This window comes from Oratosquilla oratoria, chromosome 6, assembly GCF_046742065.1.
Source record: "Oratosquilla oratoria isolate Oo_2021 chromosome 6, ASM4674206v1, whole genome shotgun sequence".
Taxonomy (NCBI): domain Eukaryota; kingdom Metazoa; phylum Arthropoda; class Malacostraca; order Stomatopoda; family Squillidae; genus Oratosquilla; species Oratosquilla oratoria.
Genome location: NC_134782.1, coordinates 66,372,641 through 66,386,115, shown reverse-complemented (window position 1 = coordinate 66,386,115; position 13,475 = coordinate 66,372,641). Strand labels below are relative to the sequence as shown.

General features: G+C 40.0%; 1 protein-coding gene across 1 annotated transcript in view; it reads right to left on the bottom strand.

The window, feature by feature from the left end:
* Window positions 1-13,475, bottom strand: part of LOC143026544 (uncharacterized) — a 339,242-nt gene that overhangs the window by 145,222 nt on the left and 180,545 nt on the right. The gene's annotated exons all lie outside the window — the stretch shown is intronic.

Genomic DNA, 13,475 nt, shown 5'->3' with positions numbered 1-13,475 from the left:
GGAGGAGGGAGTGAGGGAGGAAAGTGGAGGTGGAAGAGGAAGAAGAGCATTTGGGAATGAGGAGGAGGAGGAGGAGGGGAGAAGGGGAAGGAAAGAGGAGGAGGAAGAGAGGGGGAAGGGAAGAGTAGGAGGAAGGGAGGGAGAAGGGAAGAGGAGGAGGAGGAGAGGGAGGGAAAAAGATATGGTGTGTTTGAGGTAGGGATGAGGAGAACATAAAAATGAAGGAGATTGCAAGAGACCAAGTCTTACACTAGGCAGTTCCAGCTACACTAGGGAGGAGAATGAGGTAGGCAGTGTAGAGGAAGGAAGGGCAGACAAGAATGTGAGGAGAGAGAGAGAGAGAGAGAGAGAGAGAGAGAGAGAGAGAGAGAGAGAGAGAGCGGATATCTTGCCAATATTGTTGCAAGTCACTTTGCCATTATACGTACATACATAGTAGCACTGTGCCACTATGTATGTACGTACACACGTACACACGCCATGACACTCATCATGTAACTTATCGACATGCCATGCCATCATATCACCAACATCACATCAACCATCGTTATCAATCATCATTATCGTCACCACCACCACCATCATTATCATTATTATCCTCATCATCACCACCACCATGATCATCATAATCACCATCATTATCATCATCATCATCATCATCATCATCATCATCATCATCATCATCATCATCATCATCATCATCATCATCATCATCATCATCATTAATCGTGAGAAAGGATTTTTTAGACATCTGCGACAATCATGATTGATTCGGCTTAACGTCGCTAACTATATCCCCTATCAGGAGGCTAGGACGGTGCCCCCTTACAGAGGAATTTGTAGCCTGGAATGTAATGAACCATGACCTTGGTTCAACTCGCCAATGGCAAGTTTCGAACCGCCATCACCTCGATCTCCACCGCAAGCTCCAACCCGCTCGGTCAGCGACAGTCATAAAATTGGTCAATTATTGTTTTTCATTCATATCTCTATGTACGTTTTTTGATTTATCATTTGTGTATTTATTTATATCATTTATTTATGACGTATCATATATATATATATATATATATATATATATATATATATATATATATGTGTGTGTGTGTGTGTGTGTGTGTGTGTGTGTGTGTGTGTGTGTGTGTGTGTGTGTGTGTGTCTGTGTGTGTGTGTCTGTGTGTGTGTGTGTATGTGCATTATATCCTTGGAAATATTCATCGTGGGCAATTATTCAATTAACGTGAGTTCAGAAGGAAAATGGTGGAACCCACGTTAATTGAATATTTTCCTACAATATATATATATATATATGTGTGTGTGTGTGTGTGTGTGTGTGTGTGTGTGTGTGTGTGTGTGTGTGTGTGTGTGTGTGTGTGTGCGCGTGTTTACATGTACTTACTTGCTCATGCAAGCATGTACACGAACCAGTTTACATACCCACGTTACCAGTTCTAAAATTGTCCAAACGAGTTCAGGCGTCCAGTAGGACAGTACACTTTATTCTATTTATTTATTTATTTATTTATTTATTTTTTGGGGGGGAGGGGGTTGTTCTTCTTGGGCAAAAACCATTTGGTAACTTGAGTTCTTGGTATTAACTGTCTGAGTGATGACCGTGATTGTGTCTGAGTTCTGGTTGTGAAGGGGCGCGGTGAGGGGGAGAATTAGGGGGGCAATGGGGCAGAAAGGACAGCGAGGGTAGTCAGCGACGCTATCCCCGATGTAGTTGTCATTTTTTAAGTTTGACAAGGCTTTTGGTAAGCTTGGGTGTGTGTGTATGTGTACAATGCATGTGCATGGGGTAAAACACACGCATACACACATATAGAAAATATATACACACAGAATATATGTAAAATATGTCAACGCCTTCCATACGTGATGGTATTTGTCCCTTTATTCGGTGTGACGTCATGTCGTTTTCAAACGGTGATGCGTTTTTGTTTTTTCTCTGAAATTTGTTGTTGTTTTTTTGTCGAAATTGTTCATTGGTTTATTTTTATTCTTTTATTTATTGCAAAGGGGGCTTTTGGTGGCATTGGGGCTGCAACTACCTTTATTCATTTATTTGTTTATTTATTTATTTATAAATCTATTTTTCTATTTTTTTTTTTTTTTTTTTTTTTTTGCGGGGAAGTGAAGTGGTGGTTGGCGAGGAAGGAAGAGTAGGGGAAGAAGGTTACCATGAATGTGTGGAGGAGGAAGAGGAAGAGGAGGAGGGTGAACGCTTGGTGTTGGACCCACTATCACCATCACCAACAGTAACATTAACACCAACACCACTATTACCACCACTATTACTTCCACCATTACTAACACCACAGCTGCCACCATCTGTGACAACAATGCCGTCATTGTCTTAATTCCTTCCACCAACAAGGATAGAAGGGATGGTAAATTACAGTCAACAACAGCAGAGAGGGTCCACGTTTTCGAAGGTCCACTAAAAATTCTCTCACTTATTTTACCATAATTCCTCTCCATTAGGTCCTATTTCGCTGGAATCAAGTTGATATTAATTTCTGTAAAATGCTTATCAAGGTCATTACGTGGCATAAAAACTGTAAATTGAATGAATATTATATATATATATATATATATATATATTTTTTTTTTTTTTTTTTTGGGGGGGGGGGCTGAAACACCCAAAATGGCGCCTTAAATGACCAAAGATCATTTCCCTTTGTCTGGTCTATTAAAATCAGTCACCGTCAGACACAACGATATCACCATGTCGACATAGGACAAGGCTAGGGCAGAGTCCCCCCACCCCCTCATATGAATAAACTCGTGTTACTGTAGGAAGAAAAATGTACACAGATGATCGCCTATGTTTACCGATGAATCGATATATATATATATATATTATATATATATATATATATATATATATATATATATATATATATATATATACTCGAAAATAGCTGGAGTCCAGGAACCATTTTATGGAACCCCGGAGAAGGTTCGAAACGTCGGAATAAATTGACGAACGTCGAGTCCAGCGTATACTTTCTTCCATAATATATGTATGTATATATGTAATATATGTATGTAATATATGTATATATATGTATGTAATATATGTATATATATGTATGTAATATATGTATATATATATATATATATACCCGTATATATATATATATATATATATATATATATATATATATATATATATATGATGAATGTGGAAAAAGAATTCATGGGTCTAGTTTCGAGTTTCTGAGTTTATTCCTGACCGGTTTCGCTCTATACTTCTTCACATTCCTCGGAAGAAACATAGAGCGAAACCGGTCAGGAATAAACTCAGAAACTCGGAACTAGACCCGTGACTTCTTTTTCCACCTTCATCAACTTGTCACAATGTACCAGCATATATATATATATATATATATATATATATATATATATATATATATATGTATATATGTATATATATATATATATATATATATAGTTATATATATAGTAATATGTGTGTGAGTTTTAGTCTTTCGAATTTCTCCTTGTTGACTGTGTACCTTCATTGAGTCAAAGGACTCCCCCCCCCCACACACACAGCACCTCCCGGAGTAGCGGACGACGAGTAAATGGAAAGCGACTTTTGGGCATCCAATAATAAAAACAAATAATGACAATGTTCCTTAAAAAAAAAAAGGCCCGAAAAAATGTCGGCCTGACGCCACGCAGGTGGACAAATATTTGACGACTTTCAGCGTATGTGGCCACGACAATGTTCGGTTGCTAGGGAGGAGGAGGAGGAGGAAGAAGAGGAAGAGGGGTAGCAGGAGGGGGGAAAAGGGGGAGGAAGAGAGGGAAGAGGAGGACAGGAGAGGCAGGAGGAAGAGGAAGAAAAGGGGTAGAGTAGGAAAGGGATTAGGAAGAGGAGGAAAAGGGGGAGGAAGAGAGGGAAGAGGAGGATATGAGAGGCAGGAGGAAGAGGAGGAAAGGGGGAGAAGTAGGAGGAGGAAAGGGAAGAGGAAGAGAGGCAGGAGGAGGAGGAGGAGGAGGAGGAGGAGGAGGAGGAGGAGGAGGAGGAGACGCGAACCCGGCGTCGTCCTTGACTCACCATCATCATCATCACCACCACCACAATGAACACCGGGCCCGGCGGATATATGGCCTAATGACCTCGAGAGCGAGTTTGTTCAACGAGCTGTGTCAGAAAAAAAAAAAAAACTCCCCCCCCACCCCCCGGCCCTCCCGGACAAGGTGTCAACCACTTCACGGCTGTTAGCGTCCGGGCGTTACCCTGCAGGTTGCCCGGGTGAAGGTCCTCGTCCTGCAAATGGTCTACGTCGTCTGTGACTCGGCTTCTGACCTGATCTCGGTTAAACTAACTTGACCTAACCGTACCTAAGCTGAATCTAACCTGATCCCACGGCATGACTTTATGTGTGTGTGCGCATGCGCGCGCGTTTTTCAACAGTTTCATTCTAAATCCACTTCTATGCCTCTTCGAAATTGCATATATGCTTAAAGATATTTCATGCATACTGTATATATTTAAACTGAATTCTTTCCAGTCTGGTCCACCCCCTCTCCCCCCAAAAATAATTAGCTTCATAAAGTTTGCCTTTTCTAACGTTGTATCTTCCCTGACTTAGCCTTTCCAAAGAAACACCATAAGTGAGGACGAAACCTTTATTAGTACGACGTTTTGCTTATTATAGCTTCTTTATCAAGTACATACAGTAGGTCTGGATTCCCTATACCACAAGGTCACTCTTCTCCATAGGGTATCCTAAAACTAAGAAATCTAAATATATATATAAATATATATATATATATAAATATATATATATATATATATATATATATATATATATATATATATATATATATATATATATATATATATATATGAATATTTAGTTAACAGGAAGTAGTGTGTGGTTGGTCTATTTCCCTCCCTCATCCTTGTTGGTTCTGTAACCCACTGTACCATTACATTGTCCATTGCTATATTTAGCGGTGTATTATTCCATGACGCTTCATTCCCATCCGCTTCCCACTCTCCCCACTTTACCTCTCCACAGCGGAAGTCTCCCAATGAGACCACATTGTCACTTCTGTCGACTGTTTTCTTCAGTTGTGTGTGTGTGTGTGTGTGTGTGTGTGTGTGTGTGTGTGTGTGTGTGTGTGTGTGTGTGCGTGAATTCAGACATTTGTGTTTGTGTGTGTGCGTGTGGATCCAGACATTTAAGCTGGTTGTAATCGTTGGTGGTAATTGACGCAGACTCACTCCTCCAAGCACTTTCACTGCCGCGGGGGTTCCTCACTCGAGCAGTCTGGCAACCACCGTACCGACACGAAAATAATCAAAGGGGCATTGTCACCAGGCAAGGGGGAATACCCTTGAGCTGAATAAAATAGTCAAATATAGCCCAGGCCTCGCGAGGATCCCACGAGGGCTAAGCAGGATACTGGGGACTCTTAACCCGTCTCTCAATATGTATCCTTCATTGTGTTATACTTAATATTAATACCACTGTGTGGTAGCCATAAGAGTCGGTCAGAGCATCGCCAAACCGCACTTGCAAAATCAGCATCACGTGATGTATACGTCACCAGTTGTCATTCCTTGTACTCCTTGCTTGTGATAAGTTCGCCTGAGAGCCGACAAGTGTACAGTCCACACCGTTCGAACACAGGGCTTGCACGAGACCCTTACATATAGGAAATAGATCAAGTTTTTATATAAAAAAGAGTTTTATTACTCTACTTATGTATACGCAAATGTACAATTACAGGGGTCACCCGTCCTGTGACTAAAATCCTTTTGTGCGTAGGACCCCAGAGGAACCTTCAGTGGATTCTCGAATAGATGGAACTGGAAACGAGCGACTGGAATCGATGAAAGACTTCGCGGAGTGGAGGGAAACAAGAGCAGTGGTCCGGAAAAAACAACCAAAGTAGAAGAAAGTGACAAGTGGAGTTCCTCAAGGAGTAGAGCTCGCACCTGTCGTGGAGTTCCACAAGGAGTAGTGCTCACACCTGTCGTGGAGTTCCACAAGGAGTAGTGCTCACACCTGTCGTGGAGTTCCACAAGGAGTAGTGTTCGTGCCTGTCGTGGAGTTCCTCAAGGAGTAGTGCTCGCGCCTGTCGTGGAGTTCCACAAAGAGTAGTTCTCGCGCCTGTCGTAGAGTTCCACAAGGAGTAGTGTTCGCGCCTGTCGTGGAGTTCCACATGGAGAAGTTCTCGCGCCTGTCATGCTCCTTGTAATCCTGAATGACTTTTAAAAAGGAAGAGTGGAGTGCGTGTGTGCGGGGTGATACTGAGCTTCAAGTGAAAGCAAGTGAGAGAACAGAAACCCTAGAGACAGATTTGGATTTTACAAATGAAGCCAAACATGACAAATAGATTCTGATACAAAAGAATTATGTACGTTGGGGTGTGGTAGTGGCAACATGAAGGCTGGGAGGAAGAGAAACTAAAAAGGTTCAAAATAAGAAAAAGAAAATCACGTTGGCTAATATATAAGCAATATGGTCAGAAGAGTATGTGGTTGATGGGCAAACAGACTTGATATGTGCCTACATAGGCCATAACATGGACAAAATACTAAACTAGGGGTTTTCAACCTGGCTTACAGTACGTACGCTCATCCCTAGAAATACGCCAAGGGACTATGATGGCGTACGCACTGAACAAATAAGCTGAGCAAATATGCATATTTTTTAACATTATCACTTAGTAATTTTCTCATGTTTGGTACTACGTTATAACTATGCTATGTACTCCTTCACCTCACTGATTGTAGATGAATATATACACAGCGGAATGTTATTCTGTATGCGTGTGTGTTTTCACTTGTCATAAAAGGAGGAAGGGCTGACACTAAGAATGTTCAAAAGGGTACGTAGGGAGAAATATGCTGAACAACTCTGTACTACCCCAACGGTTCACAAGACTCAATCTGCAATATGAAACACTGATATGGAACCCACACCTGATAAGGGATGGAACCAAACCGAAAAGGTCCAAAGATTCAGTCACGAGAGAAGCAACCAGACTGCGAGAAGTGACATACAAGGGGAGATTGGAGGAACGATATAGCAACGTTGGAAGAAGGAAGGGAGAGGGGTGATTTGATGCACAAGTGCGTGAAGGCGGGAAACAGGGCATACAAGAGAAATTTTGCAAGGCGGTACAAGACCCCTTTGAAACCTCCGAGGCAAAGATTTTTCTCAAAATTGAGGATTTGATGTCCACTAAATCTTCATGTTAACTCTCATAAATGCTTTACTTCCATGATGATTAAATAATGATAGATATTGATAAAAAAAAAAGATGTATGATAAGATGTATGTGAACGTGTGTCGACTGTCGAGCTGGCGGTAGTGGTGTTTCTTTTCGAGAGGCAGAAAGAACGTCAGGACGTTAGGTTTTCCGAACAAAACGATAGACAAGTTAAACAAACTGTCATTTGAAGTAGTAGAGGCTTAAACCAAAAAAACTATTTTAAAGAAGGCTACTTTAAAACGGAAAATTGCAAATGAAATTCGGCTACATGTGGGCATCCATGGCGAGAACGTGCATGTGGATGCAATGTTTTCTGAATGCAGTATGAGGGGGGCAGAGATTAGATGTAGCGGCAACGTCGCTCTCTCATGCACATATGCCATATCTAGACTTAAAGAAACGAAACCTTTGTATAGAAAACATTGCTTTGATTTTTACCTCAGTGGTGGTGTGTGACAAAAAATTATAATATAATCATATGAATATGTGGTACCACAGGGGAACTCCCAGTGCTCCGCCCTAACGGCCAGATCTCAGTGCAACGGGTATACCCTTCCACTAAAGAGACAATGCATGCGTCAGCATTCAAACGTCGACACACTGCACAGGCAGGAACATGTTGATGCAACCAGGCGCATTTGTAGAATTCAGAATAAATTATGATTTATTTACTATTAATTTATATAATATTCATCTATTTATCTATCTATTTAGTTATTCATTCATTTATTTTCATTTTGGTGTGATGAACAAGTTCGTGGATTTCCAAATCATTCCTGTGTAATTCGTATAGGCACTCCCTCTCTCTCTCTCTCTCTCCCTCTCTCTCTCTCTCTCTCTCTCTCTCTCTCTCTCTCTCTCTCTCTCTCTCTCTCTCTCTCTCTCTCTCTCTCTCTCACACACACACACACACACACACACACACACACACACACACCACACGCGCGCGCGCACACACACGAGGTTGGTATTGTGCTATGGAGAGGGATATAAAGTGGTGGAAGCGGAGACCGGGAGAGATTGAGGGATGGAGAGGAGTGGGAGAGTTGGTGGGGGGGAGGGTGGGAATGATGTGCCTGTCTGAGGGTCCCGTCCCGCTCGGAGGGCCCCACGCCACGCCACGCCACGCCGCGCCGCGTCGACCCGTCAGCATTGGAGTCCTGACTGGGGAATCATGGAACAACAAAGATGATAATGATAGTAATAATTGTTGTTATTGTTGTTATTATTATTATTATTATTATTATTATTATTATTATTATTATTATTATTATTATTATTATTATTATTATTATTAATCATTATCATTATTATTATTATTATTATTATTATTATTATTATTAATTATTATTATTATTATTATTACTATTATTATTATTATTATTATTATTACTATTATTATCATTACTGTTATTATTATTATTATTATTATCATTATTATTATTATTGAAGAAGCCACTCAGGCGAAACTAGTCAGGAATAAAAGTATTTCCCTCAGCCCGTGTTCCCTTACCTCCTATCCACATTATTATTATTATTATTACCATTATTATTATTATCATTATTATTATCATTATTATCTTATTATTGTTATTATTATTATATTATTATTATTATTATTATTATTATTATCATTATTATCATTATTATTATTATTATTATTATCATTATCATTATTATCATTATTATTATTAATATTATTATTATTATTATTATTATTATTATTATTATTAATTATTATTATTATTATTATTATTATCATTATTATCATTATTATTATTATTATTATTATTATTATTATTATAATGCCCCCTTCCATACCGGCTGATGCTGTTTTGTGAGTTGAGGGTGGAACCAGACTATTTTATTCATCTTTGTAAAGTTGAATGAATTACAGCCATAGAATTTGATTATGATGATGATGATAATAATGATCATAAAAACAGTTTCCAACAAGAGTAGAGTATCACGAAGAAGAACAATGATGGTGATGATTATAACAGAAAAAGCAGTATTGACAACAACGACCTCACACTGAGATAACGATAATGATAACAAAAGAACAAATTATTGTCACTCGTCCCTGATGATGACCGGCGCTTCTATCCTCGCCACCTGTCTTGCGAGTAGAATCCCAAAACAACGATGCGCGACTGTGGGCCGCAGGGGAGTCACCAAGGACCCTGAAGTGTGGACAGCGCAGTATGTATGCAGTCAGCATCCCACAAGGAAGAAGTGGTGGAGGAGGAGAAGAAGGAGGAACAGAAGGAGGTGGAGGAGGAGGAGGAGGAAGAGCAAGAGGAGCAAGAGGAGGAGCAAGAGGAGGAGGAGGAGGAGGAGGAACAAGAGGAGGAGGAGGAGGAGGAGTAGGAGACAGACGATGAGGAAGAAGAGGAAAAAGATAAAATAGAAACCACGTAAGGATAAAATTAGAACAAGGAAGAAGGAAGAGACGAGAAGGAAGAGAACCTGGCGGGGACTAGGGAGTGTGTACCCACGCGAGGCGCCTCGTTATGTAAGGAGGTACAACTACACGCGGCAGGGTCAACTTCGCCTCCTCCTCCTCCTCCTGTTCTTCCTTGCCCTCGCCCTGCTCTTCTTCGTCCTCCTGCCTCTCCTCCTCCTCCTCTTCCTTCTTCCCCTTCCTCGTCCTGCTCCTCTTTGTCCTCTTCCTCCTCACCTACTCCAACTCCTCATCCTCCTTCTTCTCCTCTTCATCGTCCTCCTGCGCTTTGTCTTCGTTCTCCTTTCCTTCCTCCACGTTCTCCTCCTCCTCCTTCTCATCATCATCATCATCTTCGTCCTCCCTCTCCCCCTCATCTTTGTCCTCCTCCTCACCTTCGTCCTCCTCCTCCTCGGTCGTCCCTCAATTCCTCGTCCTCCTCCTCCTCCTCTTCTTCTCACACTTCCCTCCTCATCTTTGTCTTCGTCCTTTTCTTCCTACTTCTCCTCCTCGTCCTCCTGTTCGATCTCCTCCTCTCGCTTCCCTTCCTCCTCCTCCTCCTTGTGGTTGAGCGCTTCACCCATGATCACACAAGAGAGCGCAACCCTCACAACAGAGCGAGCGCCCAAACACTTGAACATTACTTCTTCTTCTTCTTCTTCTTTGCTATCTCCTCCCTTCTTCATTTACTCCTCTTCTTTCTCCCTTGTCACAATCCTTTCTCCTCTTCCTCCTCCTACTCCCCTTCCTCCTTCTCCCCCTTTTCCCACTATAAAGATAAAATTTAGTGTAAGGACAGGACGCGTGGCAGTGTTAAAATGTTACTGGAAACATTTATGTAATATGGACATTATTCTTACCTACTATTACTATTTTATTATTACAATTACATTATATACTGTATATATATATATATATATATATATATTTATATATATATCTATATATATACATATGTATATACATACATATTTATATATATATAAATATATGTATATATGTATATATGTATATATATATATATATATATATATATATATATATATATATATACAGTATATATATAAACTAATGATTAACAATATATTGTTATATTACCAATATATCACTATTGTCATTGTCGTCCTATTGCGATACAAGAGGCATGGGGGGGGGACGCCTACTCGCGCAGTAGATTTGGTAGCGCGTTGTTGTCGACAATAATCGCAGCCAGCGACGACATGACGTAACACTCAGCTGACGACGCGACGCCGTCTCCCATAGCAACAGTATTGTTTATGTTTACATTCAAGTCATCCCGTCTCCGAATCTGTTGATGTTATTCTACGCCATTTCTAACGCGTGGTAGGTCACTCCAGTGTTCTTGGGGGGGATTTTAGTGGGATGGGTGGGGGGGGGGGCTTTTGTCTACAGGATGTGGGGAGAGTGAGGCATGGCGGACTGGCGTATCTACAGAGCCCTGGGCTTGTCTCAGATAAGGGCATCGCTCTATGTTACATAACTCATTCTTAGAGAAAGAAAAGAATTTCTAACGATTAATCGTGATTGGATCTCTGTTTTATCAATATTTCATGGATTGAACTCTTTAAACGCCATGTTGAATGGGGTGTATTATACTGACAAAATATAAAAAAAATAGTTTATATTTTGTCAGTATGATACAATGTCACATTCAACATAGTATTTTAAGAATTCAATCTATAAAATAATTATACAACAAATGTAATATTAATTATTTTCTGTGTATTTTCTTTTTCCAAATGTGGCACTAAAAATTGCAACTCTGCAATGTAGATGTTGTTTTATAATTATTGTTGATAATTCTTTGATAGTTATTAACAAAAATTTTGTTAGAAAAAATCACAATTCCTGGATTTTTCGAACAAAATATTTAAAATGTCCACGTTGCATAATAATTGTATTTATTTATATGTTTACTATTATCATCATTGTGATAATCATTATGTTTTTATTATCGTTGCTATCATTATCATTATCGTTATTATCGTAATCATGGTTATTCTTATTGATATTATTATTGTTATTAGTATTAGTTCGTTCGTTATTATTTTCATGAATAACATTATCATCACATACACCTTGAAGATTTAGAAGTTCTAATTAGTCTATGTAGAACAAAGATGACTACAAACATCCGCACACACATACACACACACACATTCTCTCTCTCTCTCTCTTTCTCTCTCTCTCTCTCTCTCCTCTCTCTGTCACAGCAAGCTCCCCTCCCACCTGTATGAAAGTCAATCTTTATTCAAAGTGAAATCCACAGCGTCACAGCGCTAAACCACACTGGGCTGCCCCTCTCCCCCAGGCGATTTTATTCGCCTGAGAAAAAGCCCGAAAAAAAGAGTACTTGGCACCTGCGGCATGTGCGTGCCTGTCCGCGTATCCGGTATGTGTATATATGCCACCGACGACCGCAAAACCGTTGTGGTCAGAAAATGTTGTTTTCCAAGAATAGCGTATAATAGAATATCTTCATCTGGGTTACTACATAGAAATAAGTGAAATAGAATAATTATTATACTCGTGTGCGTTCCGTACCTCTTCTGTTTCAAAGTCGGTTTATCCGAGCGTCGCTTCTCTAAGGGTCACTGACACAGACCAGACCTACGAGAATCTGGTGAAATAGTAACGATAGCGTCACTATATATATATATACATATATATGTATGTATATATATATATATATATATATGTGTATGTATACATATATATATATATATATATATATACATATACATATATACACAACAACAACAACAACAACAATTTTTTTATTCGTAATCTTTTGAACAATTTTTTTTCTTTGTCAATTTCCTTTCTGGGTGGTTTAGGGAAACACATGACAAAAATAGTCCAAGGTGAGGGGCAAATAAGTAAATAAAATACATTACCTTACGTTACTTTAACTTTAGCCTCTTCAGCTATGTAGTCGATTTGATGCCACACCTCGTCGACATGACGCCAAGTCGTTAAGATTATCGTCACATGGTCGACATGACGTCACGTCGTCCAAGATCTACCATCACATGGTCAACATGACGTCACGTCGTCCAAGATCTATCGTCACATGGTCGACATGACGTCACGTCGTCCAAGATCTATCGTCACATGGTCGACATGACGTCACGTTGTCCAAGACCTATCGTCACATGGTCGATATGACGTCACGTCGTGAAAGATCTATCGTCACATGGTCGATATGACGTCACGTCGTCGATGCCCTAAAATAAGAAAGGTTCTCCCACTAAAACGATATGCATTGTTGTCTACATTATATAAAGACTGAAATACAATAGGATAAATCGTTATATGTGAATTTATTGTATGTATATTGTGTGTAATCGTTATTTTGATCTGTACATTAGAATAGTCTTCAGATTTATATAAATACGCAAGCTTGAAGGAGACTGCAAAAGACCATAAGGCCTACACTAAGCAGTTCCATGTCCATTGCCACCTGTCATCCCCATCCATAAAGTTGTCTAACCTTTTCTTAAAACAACCGAAAGTTTCAGCGCTCACTACCTGGTGTGGGGCACCAGTGGAGCAGCAGAATTTGGAGTCCAGACGACCATGAACAAGCAAGAGTATCGGCTATCCTGACATTTTCGGAGGGGAGTGGAAGGTGGGGGGGGGGGGTCGGGTAGGGGCGGGGGTCCACTGCTGGAGAAGTATACGGAGATGCAAAGCATCTACGCCATCATTTATCTATTTGACTTGGTGACTGTGAATTACAAATGCATTAATATATATATAA